Raw genomic sequence first — 14907 nt, 5'->3', positions numbered from 1 at the left:
TCATAACACTAAAGTGAAAACAGCTAAGTGTTGTGTACTTCATCACTTGACCTTCAGCTTTCATAATTGAGCTGTAAAAGTCCCCTCAGCTGTACATGCTTATAAAAATCTTTTCTATTTTTTTTTTAATCAAAGCCCTAATTATTTGCCTACAGCTCTGTCACAGAAAGCCATAAGATGAGTCAGCTGTAATTATAGGATGTAATTTCATTCAGGCCATGTCATTCGTCACACCAATTGATGAATTTCATGTAGAAATGCAAGGGAACCATGCACAGAAATAGTGACTTGTGTCACGGCAACAAATGCATGGATTAAATGTGCAGTTGAAGTAATTAAATTAGGAGAATGCAATGGCTGAATTTGCCATTTACGACCTTTTGATAATTCAACTAGACTGGCATTTGTTCAGTATTAGTCGTTTCGGTTTTTAAATTATTATATTCATTTTGGTACAATTACTAAAACAATTGCAGTCAAAAAGCATATTAGAAATATATATGAAAGGATATATGCATAAGCTGAAGTTTTCTTTCTTTTTTGACTCTTCGGTAAAGGAAAACTCTGGCAGATAAACCCATCTCTGCCTGATTTTGCTCAATCTAGGGCTTATGAAACTTGTAAGGGTGAATTTATGCTGTACAGTCTACAATAAAATGTTCTTTAATTGTACAAGTCTGGCCTGTGGTGATCTTTAAGAGTGCCTTCCACAATTATATTTTGGTTCAAATTCTCTACTTACCATTAGTGGAGGGAAAGTCCAAGTTTCATACTTTGAATGCCTTTAATGCTGCAGCACTTTTGTAGCCATTTCTTGATCCAATTCTGCAAAAGGCATTAAAGTCTTAAAAACACTTCCAAAACAATCCATTATCACTGAGCCAGTGCTTAGGTTCTTGGGAAGATTTACATAAAACAATGAATATTCTCTGATTTGAGGGATTGCTCAAATGCATTCAAATGTCTCTTGAAGCTTAAACATCAGGATCTAAAACAAAATATAAATAGAAAATAGAAATACTGTAAATATAAAATAGAAATAGGGTGTAGAGATATAAATGTATATGTTATTGGGTAGTTTATGCACCTGCTAATGATACATTTATTTCTTATTGAGATGGTTCAACTTATTTATAATAGCAGCTCAAGGTCCAGAGTGAAAAAAGGGACAAATAGTATCTGTTTTTTGTTGCTCGTTGCCCTTTATTAATTTCCTGGTTGAGCATTTAGATGAAACTCTTTGGAGCACAAAGATATAAGCAAAGGCAGCACTTTTTCATTCAGGACACACAAAATAGACATTCTAGACACTTCCCTTGTGCCTGTGCAAGCAGCATCTTACACCTTGGGCTGGATTTCTTTTATCAAGGTTGTGGGCACCGTTTTATTGGTAAATGAGCCATTGCCTGCTGTAAATAAGCCCTTGTGTCTTTTTTTTTTTTCAAATTATTTAACTGGTAAACCTTTTTGTACTGAGAAGTTTTGTTTACCATGAGTTATTTCTAATAAAAATAATGCAGATTGTGAATATTGTACGTATTAACAATATATTTTTAAATATGCCCAACAGCAATAATTTAAAAATGTGTAAAATAATTCATTTATTACTAGTTCATTTATTCCTATTTAAAAGTCACTGCCTGAGTTGTATATTGGGATAATACCCGAAGTCTATATTTAGGAAGAAACCTAAATTGGAACTGAGTTCTAGCCAATTTGTAACATTGTTTAACTTGAAAGTAAGCTGTGCAGCACTTGGGGAAATCTATATGAAGGCAGAAATGTATGCAATTGAAGAAATGCAATATGACTATTACAAATATTTGATATGCTATCATAGGGAAGGATAAATATACCTACAAGTTGTTTTCTCTCTATCATTTTGTGATTAACTTAGGCTCTGTTGAAACAAGCAATTCTCCTTCAGAAGACATATCTCTATTCCCATTCAAGCTTTATTTCATGGTAATGTGAATAACTGGAATCCTTAGATTTGTCACACCGGAGAAGGAAAATACACATTTTACAATTCTACTTCTATTTACGGATTAGTCCAAGGTGTTCCAAAACACAAAACAGCTAGCAATAAAAATGTATTTTTCAGACAATTAAAGCAACATTGACAATGGTACTCTCCGGAAAATAGTTTTGCTCTCTAACAGGCTTTTGATGTATGCACATCACGAAATATTTATAGATAATTTATGTCAGAATTTTTCATTTATTGTCAAACTCCCCATAAATTGATATACACTACCATTAATATATATTGTGAAAAGTGTCATATATTTTTTATATTGTTTATGAACTACAGGTTTACAGCAAAAATATCCCTGGCAGTTGCTGGTGTGTGGAAGGTAAAAGAAAAGTTGGGTTCTTTAGTTTTTAGTTAGTAACTAATAAACAAAAGGAATTCTGGGAATGAATTCCAAACAAGCTCCAAGAAAATCCCATTTACATTGGTTTATCCTATAGGCTAAAGCTCACCCACGGGTTTTTTAAGCAGAAGCCAGAATAATAGCTGATCATCCTGGTTTCTGCTTTAAAAACCCAGTGGGTGAGCGTTAGCCTATAGGATAAACCCATGTAAATGGGATTTTCTTGGAGCTTGTTTGGAATTCATTTTGTTTATTTGTATCTGTATGAGGTAGTCTCCTCAACCCTAATGATTTGTTAGTAACTAAAAATGCCATTATCTGCATTCCGTCCTACAGACAGGATAGCCCATGTGTTTAAGGTAAATGACACACAGGATGATTTCAAACTTTAGTACTAGCTCAGTGGGTGGAGGGCAAAACTATTGAAAGCTCCCCCCATTAGCAGGTGCACTCATGACCAATTGCCATGTTTCTGCATGCATTTTGGCATTTTACTGCCAATAGATTTTCCACATTGTGCCACCTAGAACTATATTTATACACTATATTTATTCTGCAAAAAGCTTTATCATACCTGAGTAAAGAGCCCTAGAAGCTTTCTCTGATAGCAGCTGCCATTTTAGCTTGGTGTTCATACCTTCCTGCTGCAGCTTTAGCCGTTATAGCTCGGATCACACATTTCTAAGGGAGGGGGGGTTTTATGAACACTTATAGGAGGGGGGAGCAGGAGAGAGGAGAGAACTGTGCAGACTCTGGCCCCAGGAATTAAGGATTTTTCTGAGAAAGGAAATCATATACCCTAAGAACATGTTTACAAAAAAGCAAACAAGAAATCTGGTGTTTCTTTCGATAGAGGACTTATAGTGCAGCATTACTGTAAGTGCTTATGTAAGTGCTTATGGTCTATACCTTTCTAATAAAGCTTACTTAGATTTTACCTTTCTATCTCCTTTAAAGGAGAAGGAAAGGCTAAGTCACTTGGGGGTGCCAAAATGTTAGGCACCCCCAAGTGACTTAGAACGCCTACCTTGTACCCCGGGCTGGTGCCCCTGTACGGAGGGAACAGCACCAGCCCGGGGTAGCTGCCGGCGCTTCCTCCTTCCTCCTCGCATGCGCCGGCCGGCGGATTTCGCCGGCAGCGCGCAAAGGAAGGAGGAAGCGGTGTCTACAGGTGCCCCGGGCTGGTGCTGTTCCCTCCGTACAGGGGCACCAGCCCGGGGTACAAGGTAGGCGCTCTAAGTCACTTGGGGGTGCCTAACATTTTGGCACCCCCAAGTGACTTAGCCTTTCCTTCTCCTTTAAGGCAGTTAAATCATTTAGCCCAGGCTAGAGTCACATAAGTCAGAAGTAGTGATGGGCGAAATTTTTCGTCAGGCATGGATTCGTGGCGGGAAAAAATTTGTCGCCGTCGTCAAAAAAGAATAGTCGTGGACGTCAAAATAATAGCCGCGCGACTAAATAATAGCTGTGGGCGACAAAAGAATAGCCGCGCGATAAAATAATAGCCGCGGGCAACAAAACAATAGCCGTGAGACAAAATAATAGCCGCGGGCGACAATTTTTTTTGCCGCACAACATTTTTGCCGTTTCGCGGATCTTTTGAAAGATTCGCGGATTTTTCGGCGAAGCAAAACGTAACAGATTCGCTCATCACTAGTCAGAAGTACAACTTTAGAGCTTTTGGAAAAAAGTATCGTAAAATGCTACAGCTGAAGCTTAATTGAACATTGATTCATTGAAAACAAAAACTGGAAAAGAAGAACTGGAATCTGAGGGAGCTGCTGCCACTTGAACAAAAACTGAAAATGGAACTTATAAAGGAGGTAATAGAAAAGGAGGATGTTGAGACACCTGAAAAGCATGCACAACATTCTGATAGGTATAAAATGTTGAATAAGCTAAGAAAGGTGCTTGAGATGCTTGACCAAATATTTCAAAGACCTCCTAAGGTTGTGTGGCCTTAAATGGGACAATGTCCAGTAAGGGTTAGGCACAGGTAAAAGTAGGACCCAAAATAGAGGTTCAGCTCTGTCTCTAGCACCTTCAAAGAGGATGAAGAGCTGAAATGGTGCTAGTGTCACTGAAGACTACACCAAGGCCAAGAATCAGAGGCATCAATTTACAAAGTCTAGTCCAAAACTGCAAGCAGCACACCATATGTGATACATACCTGAAACACACACACAGATGCAATTTTTAGCATAAAAAAATATGCTTTTGTTTGCCTGACAGCCAGTCCAGAAAATCTAAGTGGCATTATTCAAAGTAAAACTTGTAACCAGGCCCAGACTGGCAATCTGTGGTTTCTGGCAAATTCCACAGGTGCTGCTGTAAGGTGCCACAGACAGTCACTAGTTATTAGGCTGGTGTGGGGCTGTTTGGGCCTCTGTGTACTTGAAATGCTAGGGCCTATTTTGAATCAAAGTCTGAGACTGCTTGTAGCGTTATATTGTATGGTTGTTGCTTTGAGTTAGTATGAATATGAGATGTATGTTGCTTAGTAACATTTTTTTGAAACACACTTCATGTTGTCCCTTCAGATTTTTCAACATAATTAACCAGAAATCTGGTATGGCTAAAAAAAGATAAAGTTAATTAGACAATTAAAGCACTTTTATGGGACATTATATTGTTGCAGGCTAGAGAGATACATTCTGTAACAGTAATCAAAAAAATACAATTTGGGAGAAAAACTGGAAATTATCTATATCTAACTAGTAAGGGGGGCTCTTAGGAAAAGCATTTAGAAAATATACATGCAGTTGTGTATGACTAATAATGTACAGTGGAGGAAATAATTATTTGACCCCTCGCTGATTTTGTAAGTTTGTCCAATGACAAAGAAATGAAAAGTCTCAGAACAGTATCATTTCAATGGTAGGTTTATTTTAACAGTGGCAGATAGCACATCAAAAGGAAAATCGAAAAAATAACTTTAAATAAAAGATAGCAACTGATTTGCATTTCATTGAGTGAAATAAGTTTTTGAACCCCTACCAACCATTAAGAGTTCTGGCTCCCACAGAGTGGTTAGACAATTCTACTCAATTAGTCAACCTCATTAAGGACACCTGTCTTAACTAGTCACCTGTATAAAAGACACCTGTCCACAGAATCAATCAATCAAGCAGACTCCAAACTCTCCAACATGGAAAAGACCAAAGAGCTGTCCAAGGATGTCAGAGACAAAATTGTAGACCTGCACAAGGCTGGAATGGGCTACAAAACCATTAGCAAGAAGTTGGGAGAGAAGGTGACAACTGTTGGTGCGATTGTTCGAAAATGGAAGGAGCACAAAATGACCATCAATCGACCTCGCTCTGGGGCTCCACGCAAGATCTCACCTCGTGGGGTGTCAATGATTCTGAGAAAGGTGAAAAAGCATCCTAGAACTACACGGGAGGAGTTAGTTAATGACCTCAAATTAGCAGGGACCACAGTCACCAAGAAAACCATTGGAAACACATTACACCGCAATGGATTAAAATCCTGCAGGGCTCGCAAGGTCCCCCTGCTCAAGAAGGCACATGTGCAGGCCCGTCTGAAGTTTGCCAATGAACACCTGAATGATTCTGTGAGTGACTGGGAGAAGGTGCTGTGGTCTGATGAGACCAAAATAGAGCTCTTTGGCATTAACTCAACTCGCTGTGTTTGGAGGAAGAAAAATGATGCCTATGACCCCCAAAACACCGTCCCCACCGTCAAGCATGGGGGTGGAAACATTTTGCTTTGGGGGTGTTTTTCTGCTAAGGGCACAGGACAACTTATTCGCATTAACGGGAAAATGGACGGAGCCATGTATCGTGAAATCCTGAACGACAACCTCCTTCCCTCTGCCAGGAAACTGAAAATGGGTCGTGGATGGGTGTTCCAGCACGGCAATGACCCAAAACATACAGCAAAGGCAACAAAGGAGTGGCTCAAGAAGAAGCACATTAAGGTCATGGAGTGGCCTAGTCAGTCTCCGGACCTTAATCCAATACAAAACCTATGGAGGGAGCTCAAGCTCAGAGTTGCACAGAGACAGCCTCGAAACCTTAGGGATTTAGAGATGATCTGCAAAGAGGAATGGGCCAACATTCCTCCTAAAATGTGCGCAAACTTGGTCATCAATTACAAGAAACGTTTGACCTCTGTGCTTGCAAACAAGGGTTTTTCCACTAAGTATTAAGTCTTTTTTTGTTAGAGGGTTCAAAAACTTATTTCACTCAATGAAATGCAAATCAGTTGCTATCTTTTATTTAAAGTTATTTTTTCGATTTTCCTTTTGATGTGCTATCTGCCACTGTTAAAATAAACCTACCATTGAAATGATACTGTTCTGAGACTTTTCATTTCTTTGTCATTGGGCAAACTTACAAAATCAGTGAGGGGTCAAATAATTATTTCCTCCACTGTATGCTCCACAAAGTTTTGTATATACATTGATTTCAATTTTTAAAATCATATTTCAAGCATTCACTTCTGTAGTCTGAGGTACTCCTTCCTCTCAGAGTGCCAGACAGACTTTCATTTTGCTTTATATTAGGAACAGTATCTGTAGTTCCATTGAAAAAGTCAAGTGTTCAGCCTAAGATTAACAAAAGAATAATAACATACAATTTCTCTTATACAATGTATTCATGGAAGTAAGAATCTTAAACATTTTCAACAATATTATAGTTTTGTATGGAAGTGTTACTTTTAAATGAAACAGCATTAAGAGCCAAAAGGAAACAACAAAAAGATATTTGATCATGGTAATAATTGATGAGTTAAACAGAGTATTTTGTTAGTCTGTCATCTTACAGCAGGCAGAGCATATGGTTAGCTGGCAGATTAAGAACAAAGCAAGTCATTTCATCCCTGACAGACACCATGCAGAATGTATTTGATGCCATCTTATTTCATTACAAAACAAACCCCTTTGACACCTTAATTAGCATGAAGTTTTCGCAGTTATGTTTCTTCTAAACATATATATTTGAGGATTTTTACTTAAAACTCAAACTGCAAAAAAAAAAGAAAAAAAGGCAAACATGCACATCATGCCTTAGTTATATAATAGAAACGCGCCAACTGCGTCCGCCAATCCACAGGGTAGAATGGTTACAGATGCTGCACTTCAGGACAAAGAAAACACTTTGAAATATTTTCCCAAACCTTAAATCGATTCAAAAGGAAGATCTGAATGTGCCAAGCTTTTGATTGTTAATTTGAACAGAATTAGCATATCATGAATATTCTCCAAAGTAATACTTTACAATTCAAACATTATCTGAAGCAAACGTGTTTCTAGAACTACAAAAGGAACAATTATTTTATCTTTAAATGGCAACAACGCTTTATTGCAGCAGTTGCAGCTGCACAAAAGATTTCGAGTCCCCCACCTTCCTTTCTATGCTGCTCAATTTGCTTTCATTCGTTTTAAATAAAGAATTGGACTGTCATCTAGTGTTCAGTTTGGGTTTGTCAGCAGGAAATATTATGGAATTGCTTTTCAAGCCAAATATTACTGACACACGGGGAAAAAATGGTTATGTTTCGCAAAACCCAGATAAATGGGGCTTGAAATAAAGAAGTGTTCTCTTTCTTATTCACCACTCCCTTCCCTTTGAAAGGAAAACTGAATATTTATATAATATTTTTCCTATGGGACTCAAGCACTTTACAGGGCTTATAGCAATGAAAGCATCTATCCTAGGTTCAGGAAATTAAGTGATATGCCCAGAGCATTGCCATAGCAATTCAGCATCACACAATCATTTAATAATGGCTAAGTCACCATATGCATCTATATACACATACATATTAAAATATGAATGCAATAATAATAAAAATGCAATAATAAGCCTAAGGCTGCTACAGGTTTTGCACACATGATATGTATAAACACATAAGAAAGGTTTAAGCCCTTCTTTAAACCTTAAAACCTTTGCACTTGACATATGGTGAGTACCGATTACCTTGTGTAATTTAATGAGTGATTCAAGTAGCCAACACACTGGCTCATTCCTGTTTCTCTAATTGCTTGGTCTGTTTATTTTCTCCTAAATGCAGGCCAAGTTCCTATACTAAATGGGAAATAACAGACAGATGGAGATCATATTTATATATGGTAACTGGAGATCTGCCCAAATTATTCCGTGTAGAAAAATTGACTTGAGTCCAGCTTAACTGTATGATACTGAAAAGCACTGCTTAAAGAAATGTTTCTTTGGTGAACCCGCTGGACAAAAGACTTAGAAATATGATCCAACGGAAAAATCAAACCTGCCTGATCGAGATCCGGCCAATTTCAGGCCAGATGTCGGTTGGGGAGGCCTGTAAGGGCTGCTGAATTATTCTGAAGGACCCAAATCAGCAGCTGAAATCTGCCAGTGTGTGGCCACCTTATGGCAACATGTGTTTGCCAAGCTAAGATAGCAGAAAGGTCCAGATTGTACTATTGATAAATGTGGGTTGAAGCAGATTGTGACACTATCTTTTAAAAATTCATACTATGAATAAGATATAGCTGACTGAGTTTGATTAGCCATTGCAATGTTAACAGTACCTAGCCATCACTACTGTCATTTCAGTTAGAGCTATCATTATTGGTCACATACTAAGGTAATGGTATCTGCTTGCCCATAGCATAGTGTACATTACCTGTAATAGCTTCTACAGAATCTAGGTCTGAAAATTATAATGTGCCAATGCCTTTCCAAGATGAATATGGCATTCTGAAGTTCTCTGTGAACTGTACAGACATGAATTGGAAGGCACATACAAAACATATCCACTTTTATAGCAATAGTGAGGGGACACTTTTAAGAAGAGAAAGAAGCACTTTGTGATAAACCTACGCTCACATAATGCTGGAAGCCTATGAAACAATATTTAAACAATTTGTAAAGTGCCTTTAAAGTATGGGGTCTCCTATCCCCCTTTAATTCTTCGCCCCTGATTCTTCTTATGTTAGGAATAGTATTTGTATCTTTAGAAAAAATTACTTGGCTATTGTGCTGATGCTATGCAGGACCAGAAATAGCTAATGTTAGTAAGAATCAGTAAACTAGCTGTGATTTATTTTAAGAAATATTAGGATTTTAAAAAACAAAGAATTTCCAAAACATTCACACAAAAATGTTCAAATGCACCTGTTCCATCTCTGATTTGCAAATGAAACCTTTAAAATGCATTTCACAATCTTTCTAATTCTTGACTGAAAATATAAATACATTTTCCTTCATTCTAATGTAGCACTATATGGTGGAGGGGAAACAGAACTGTTCAGTTTCAATAAGTTACTGCCAGCAGAGCTTACAGCCTAACTTTAAAGTCTAAGACAGAGAAAGTCTCTTTACTGTATTTTTTCTATATTGCACTGTATTTTTGGTAAATCTCATTTTATCTATGAATTGCACCAAGAGAAAGCTAATCAGTAGTATACAGCAAAATCCAATCTGCATTTCTGGAGTAGCCCACAACAACCAATTAGTAGCGGTGGGAACAGTAAAAGCTAAATTTTCATTGGTTGCCATGGGTCGTTTGCATTTAAATAAGATAGCTGCACACTAATTAACCTTTCCTTTGTAATACAAGCAGCATTTTGGAAAACATTGATGGAAGAAGTATTTCTCCAACAATATGGACATTATGATCAATGCTAGGGTTAAAGATTAGCAACATATGAGGTTAGTGCTATTGTGCTTAGGTGCTTATATACTGATTAAACATTTAGGGGCCGAGCGGATCGAAAGCGTCCGAATGCGTTTTTTTTTTAATGATCGGTATTTTGCGATTTTTTTTTGCCGCCGTTGCGACTTTTTCGTAGCCGTCGCAAAAAAATCGGAAAGGTTTGCCCGGCGTTTCGTAACGGCTACGAAAAAGTCACGGCAATTCACGAAAAAGTCGCAAAAAATCCGAAAAAGTCGCAAAATGTTAGTTTCCAATCCGATTTTTTCCCATTCGGATTTGTGGATTAGTAAATCAGCCCCTTAGTATGTCATGGAATATCCCATTTCTAGAAACTTTATAACTGGTCTTCATTTTTTATAGTTTTCAAAATATTTGCCTTCCACTTCATATTTCCAGCTTTCAAATGGGGGTCACTGACCCCAGCAACCAAAAACTATTTCTCTGTGATCTTACAAATGTTATTGTTACTTTTTATTCCTTATCTTTCTATTCAGTCTCCATATTCATATTCCAGTCTCTCATTTAAACCTCTGCCTGGTTTAACAAACCCTAGCAACCAGATGGCTGCTGAAATTCCAAACTGGAGTGCTGCTGAACAAAAAGCTAAATAACTGAAAAACCAATACATAAATAAAATAAAAAATGAAAACAAATTAAATATTGGTTCAGAATATGTGTCTACATCATACTAAAAGTCCATTTGAGGTGAACAAATCCTTTTAACTAATTTTGGAATCAGAGAAGTTGTAGATCTGCAAAAGCTTCAGTGTCTTTGTTTTAGGTTTTATTATTATGCTACTGAAACTTTTATACACAGAATATTTGTGTTACAATTTTTTATAGTTGGCCAATACATTTTAATCTCCTAACCCCTAAATTGTGCAAGTAAAGTACAGATAACACAGCTCTGGCTATAAAACAGACGTATTAGTCTCCATATTTATGCACATGCTGCATGAAAATTTGGCCGAAACACAGCAGACTTAGGAATCTGACTTTTCATATTTATCATTAGTTCCTGGTTTTCTGATAAGGACAGCAAAAAAAAGTACAGACAAAAATCTTTAATTTCCAAGCTTAAGAAATCAAACAAATCTTTGCTACAAGCAAATTTACAGTGTGCCAAAAAGCCAATAACTCTGTAAAACTGTTTTAGAAATATCTCTGGGTAAATATACAGAATTGTTTCTTACATAATGGCATTGCACTTTTATAAGCTTTTCAACTGTTGCTGTATTGAAGGTTAAAGAGGGTGTAAAAAGCTCATTGTTGGTTACGACAATATTATAGCAAGAATACAGATAAAATACAGTATGTCTTGCCCATATAAGTGGAGCAGGGTGCAGAATGTAATGTATGTAGAAAAAAAACATCGCTGCAATACCTGTACCAACCACCCCTTAACCCATCCTCCATTTATTATAATTAGCAGCAGCCCTCCAGCCACTACCTCTGCGTGAATGATTCCCCTCTTCATTGCTCTTCCTGATGACATGATCTCCTTGCAGTAGAAATGCACTAAAATATAAAAGCCTCAAATGTATTTATAAATTATACAGGTGTGGGACCTGTTTAAAGAATACCACCAAGCTTGTCCAGACCATTGTAACATAAGATTGATGCTGTGTATACTATAGGCTTTACAGTTCCCTCCAGAAGCAATCATTGACACTGTCACGTACAGGATAGATGGCAACAACAGAAGAGCAGGAAAATGCATTGCCTACAGCTACTGACATTTACAGAGCTGTCAAGGAGAATGCATGCACAAGGAAGGCCTAACACTGCGAGTTATTGCAGTACAAATGTCACAGGCTAAAGGCAAAGCATCTGATGCAACAGATGGTTTAATGCTGTGACAATTTTTTAAAGTCACATGCACATAAATATATTGCTTTTTGGCAGAATGCATAATATCTTCTTAATTCAGCCACAATTTACAATGACAACAATACCTATTTCCCTAAAAGAGGGAGTCCTGTCAGAGGCCCAAGTTGGGTTCCTGGATATGCTGGTCCCAATATATAGACCCCAAAAAAGGGTGGGGCTCTTCAGGGAATGTGCAGAGTTTGGGGTTGGTCAGGGGTGTATTTGGCTGCAATTTGGTGTGGCTAGGGTGGATTTGGGGAATGGGACATAAAGGTATATATAGACATTTCTTAGTTGGGCCCCATTCTAGCTTAGCAGTACCTTGGTGGGCTAATAACCCAGTTCCATTTGAGTAGTATCAAGTATCTTTACCTGTTGTTATTGGGATTACATGCAAATAAAAGCAGTAACTAAAGATCTTGCATTTGGATTTTTACTAACAGTTTTAGACCTGGTGCTTATTTCTGGCCATGTGCATCAGATCAATTGGTGTGTTGACTTTTTTTGCTGAAGTACAGTTTTTTGCTGAAATATATATATATATTTTGTATGTGTTTTGATTTCCTGTTATCCACAATTGTCCCTTGTTCAATTTCCCTAATACATTTAGTGATTTTGTAGCCAATTCATACCCTTGAGCCTAGTCCTTCATAAATGGATTCTGATTCTGTTCTGATATAGTACATTTTACATTTTATTTCAGACTGACGTCCCATTTCCCTCCTCACTTTTCCTTAAGACCAATAATCATGTATCTGTTTGTCAAAGTATTTATATTTGGCTTGTAAAGCAGACACATTTCCCAGGTCTCATTGCTCTAATTTCAACCCTTTCATTAAAAAAAGCCTAGTACAGCTATATTTTTGCAGAACAGTAACTGAGCAAAATGTTTTAACAGAGTATTTGCTGCTGAGTCAGCACAGATAAGGCAACAGTCTATGCATATTTTAAGAATAAAAAAAGAAAGAAATATTAAATCTGCTTCTCACAATTTTTAATTTTCTTGTTTTCCTTCTAGTATTTTTTTTATAGCACAGCTCAACACAAATGGCTTTTTCCAGCGATACATTTGAATATGTCAGATAGTATTTTATTAATGTGCTCCATTGTTGTCCTTCTCACAGTAACTAATCTTCGTTCTGTTAAACTATTTGCTGTTATACATTTGTGATACCAGAAACACGTTCTCAAAGAGAGATAACACTTGTGATGTATGTTTCCATCTGCAGTCCTTTCTAGAGTTTAGTTTGCCTATAATTCTAACACAACTGCAAACACAATAAATATAATTACCAACTCTTGCTATAAAACACTTACAAAGCACAGATACTTTTTTTTATACAGGGTTATATAGGGTTTTATGATTCCTTTGGAGCATACATTGGATCTAGAAGTAAAACCTAAAATTTGCCCCAGTGGGATCTTGCCATGCCTTAGATGGCACAACTTGAAGGTTAACTGCCAACATATAATATTAAGTAGTGATGAGCAAATCTGTCCCATTTCACTTAGAAAAATTTGCGAATCTTGCAAAAGATTTGCGAAACGGCAAAAATGTTGCTCATCAAAAAAAAATTGTTATTTGCTTGTTATCTTGTTACCTTGTAAGAACAGGCTTACTTAAGAATGAAGGTATAGCATAAAAAAATCATTTGGAAAACTCTAAATTTTATTTACATGTATCAAGGCTCCTCTAATGAGTTCAGGTCTCAGTGCATATGAACATGCTGTACAAATGAAAATCTGCCAAACCAGCGAAAATGATGCACGTCAAAAAAATTTTGCATGCATATTTTTCCACAGTAAATTTTGCCACCCCTTTCCCAAAGCATTCCAATGATGGAACATGGAATTTTGCCGCAAATCTATGTCTGGCGAATCATTTCGTCTATCACTAGTAGTAAATATTGATTTTAAAGAAAAGTGCAATACATTATTGCGTTAGAAGAGTGCTTCCCACTAAGAATAACATGAAGAAATCAGTCTTAGTTTTAGGAACTTGTATTGTCGTGATTTGTTACTTGGAGTTCACTATAAATATTTTTGTCTCCTGTGAGGGCCATAACAGCCTATTTGCCTGACACAAAACAATGAAACATATTTCTAGCCAGCTAAAAGCAGCGGTTACATCTCTCCATGTTTTACTTTACTGAATGCAGCTTTAAACACTGATTATTTTGGTAACCTGCCTTCTAGTGCTTACAGGTTGGTTGTCATGTAACACAATGCCAAACCCTGCTGTTGGATGCCATCTGGTGTAATTGCATGAAAATTCAGAAACACCTACTGGGGTAAGAGTGAGAGCCAAGAATATAACTCATAGAAGCAGCCAATTAGAAGAGAGAAAAGTGCAGTCAAAAGTAATGGGTCAGCTCCAGATTAACAACCATAAGGAAAATAGACAGACAAACTCAAAAGCAGGTTGAGGTCAAAACCAGGGAGATCGATACTAGGGACAGTAGTAACAAAAATGCTTTTGTTCCCCATGAGAAGAAACAATCTACATTTCTAAAACTCTAGCTCAATATTGCAAAAAAAAAAAAAAAATCACTGCAATTCTTTATCAACTGCAAAAATGCACACCTCATCCCTAGTGGATATATGAATAACAGATTAAGCATGCAATGCCTAACTCAAAACTTCAGGGTGATAAAGCAATGAACCAGGAATCTATTGCCTGTTCATATAGAGTAGAGTATTGTAGACTTCACAGCAATTTGCTGGTCCCTAGTTTAAATCCAGGCAGAATGCCACACTCTTCTTCCAGGGGTTGGCCCTAGAAATGAAATGAAGACCCTGCTTGCATGAGTCCAGCAAATGAACTGTTCTTTCTCCACTCAGAAGTACCTGAGGTTTTAGCTTTAAACATATAATCCACAGGAATAAGATCAAAACAAATATAGCATTCCAAATCAGATCAGATTTCTTGTATTACTGTAGAAGTCAAAAAACTATTTAATGTATCTACAGAATAAAATATAATTTATAACATTTTGAA

General features: G+C 37.1%; 1 protein-coding gene across 1 annotated transcript in view; it reads right to left on the bottom strand.

The window, feature by feature from the left end:
• The window catches only part of lrrc2 (leucine rich repeat containing 2), a 143443-nt gene that overhangs the window by 118976 nt on the left and 9560 nt on the right, over positions 1-14907 (bottom strand). The window contains exon 2 of the mRNA XM_031890967.1: positions 743-988. The gene's annotated coding sequence lies outside the window, so the exon portion shown is untranslated. The remainder of the gene's footprint in view (positions 1-742; positions 989-14907) is intronic.

Source organism: Xenopus tropicalis, chromosome 1 (genome assembly GCF_000004195.4).
Source record: "Xenopus tropicalis strain Nigerian chromosome 1, UCB_Xtro_10.0, whole genome shotgun sequence".
Taxonomy (NCBI): Eukaryota; Metazoa; Chordata; class Amphibia; order Anura; family Pipidae; genus Xenopus; species Xenopus tropicalis.
The sequence above is the reverse complement of the archived record's forward strand: the minus strand, read 5'-3'. Positions and strand labels throughout refer to the sequence as shown.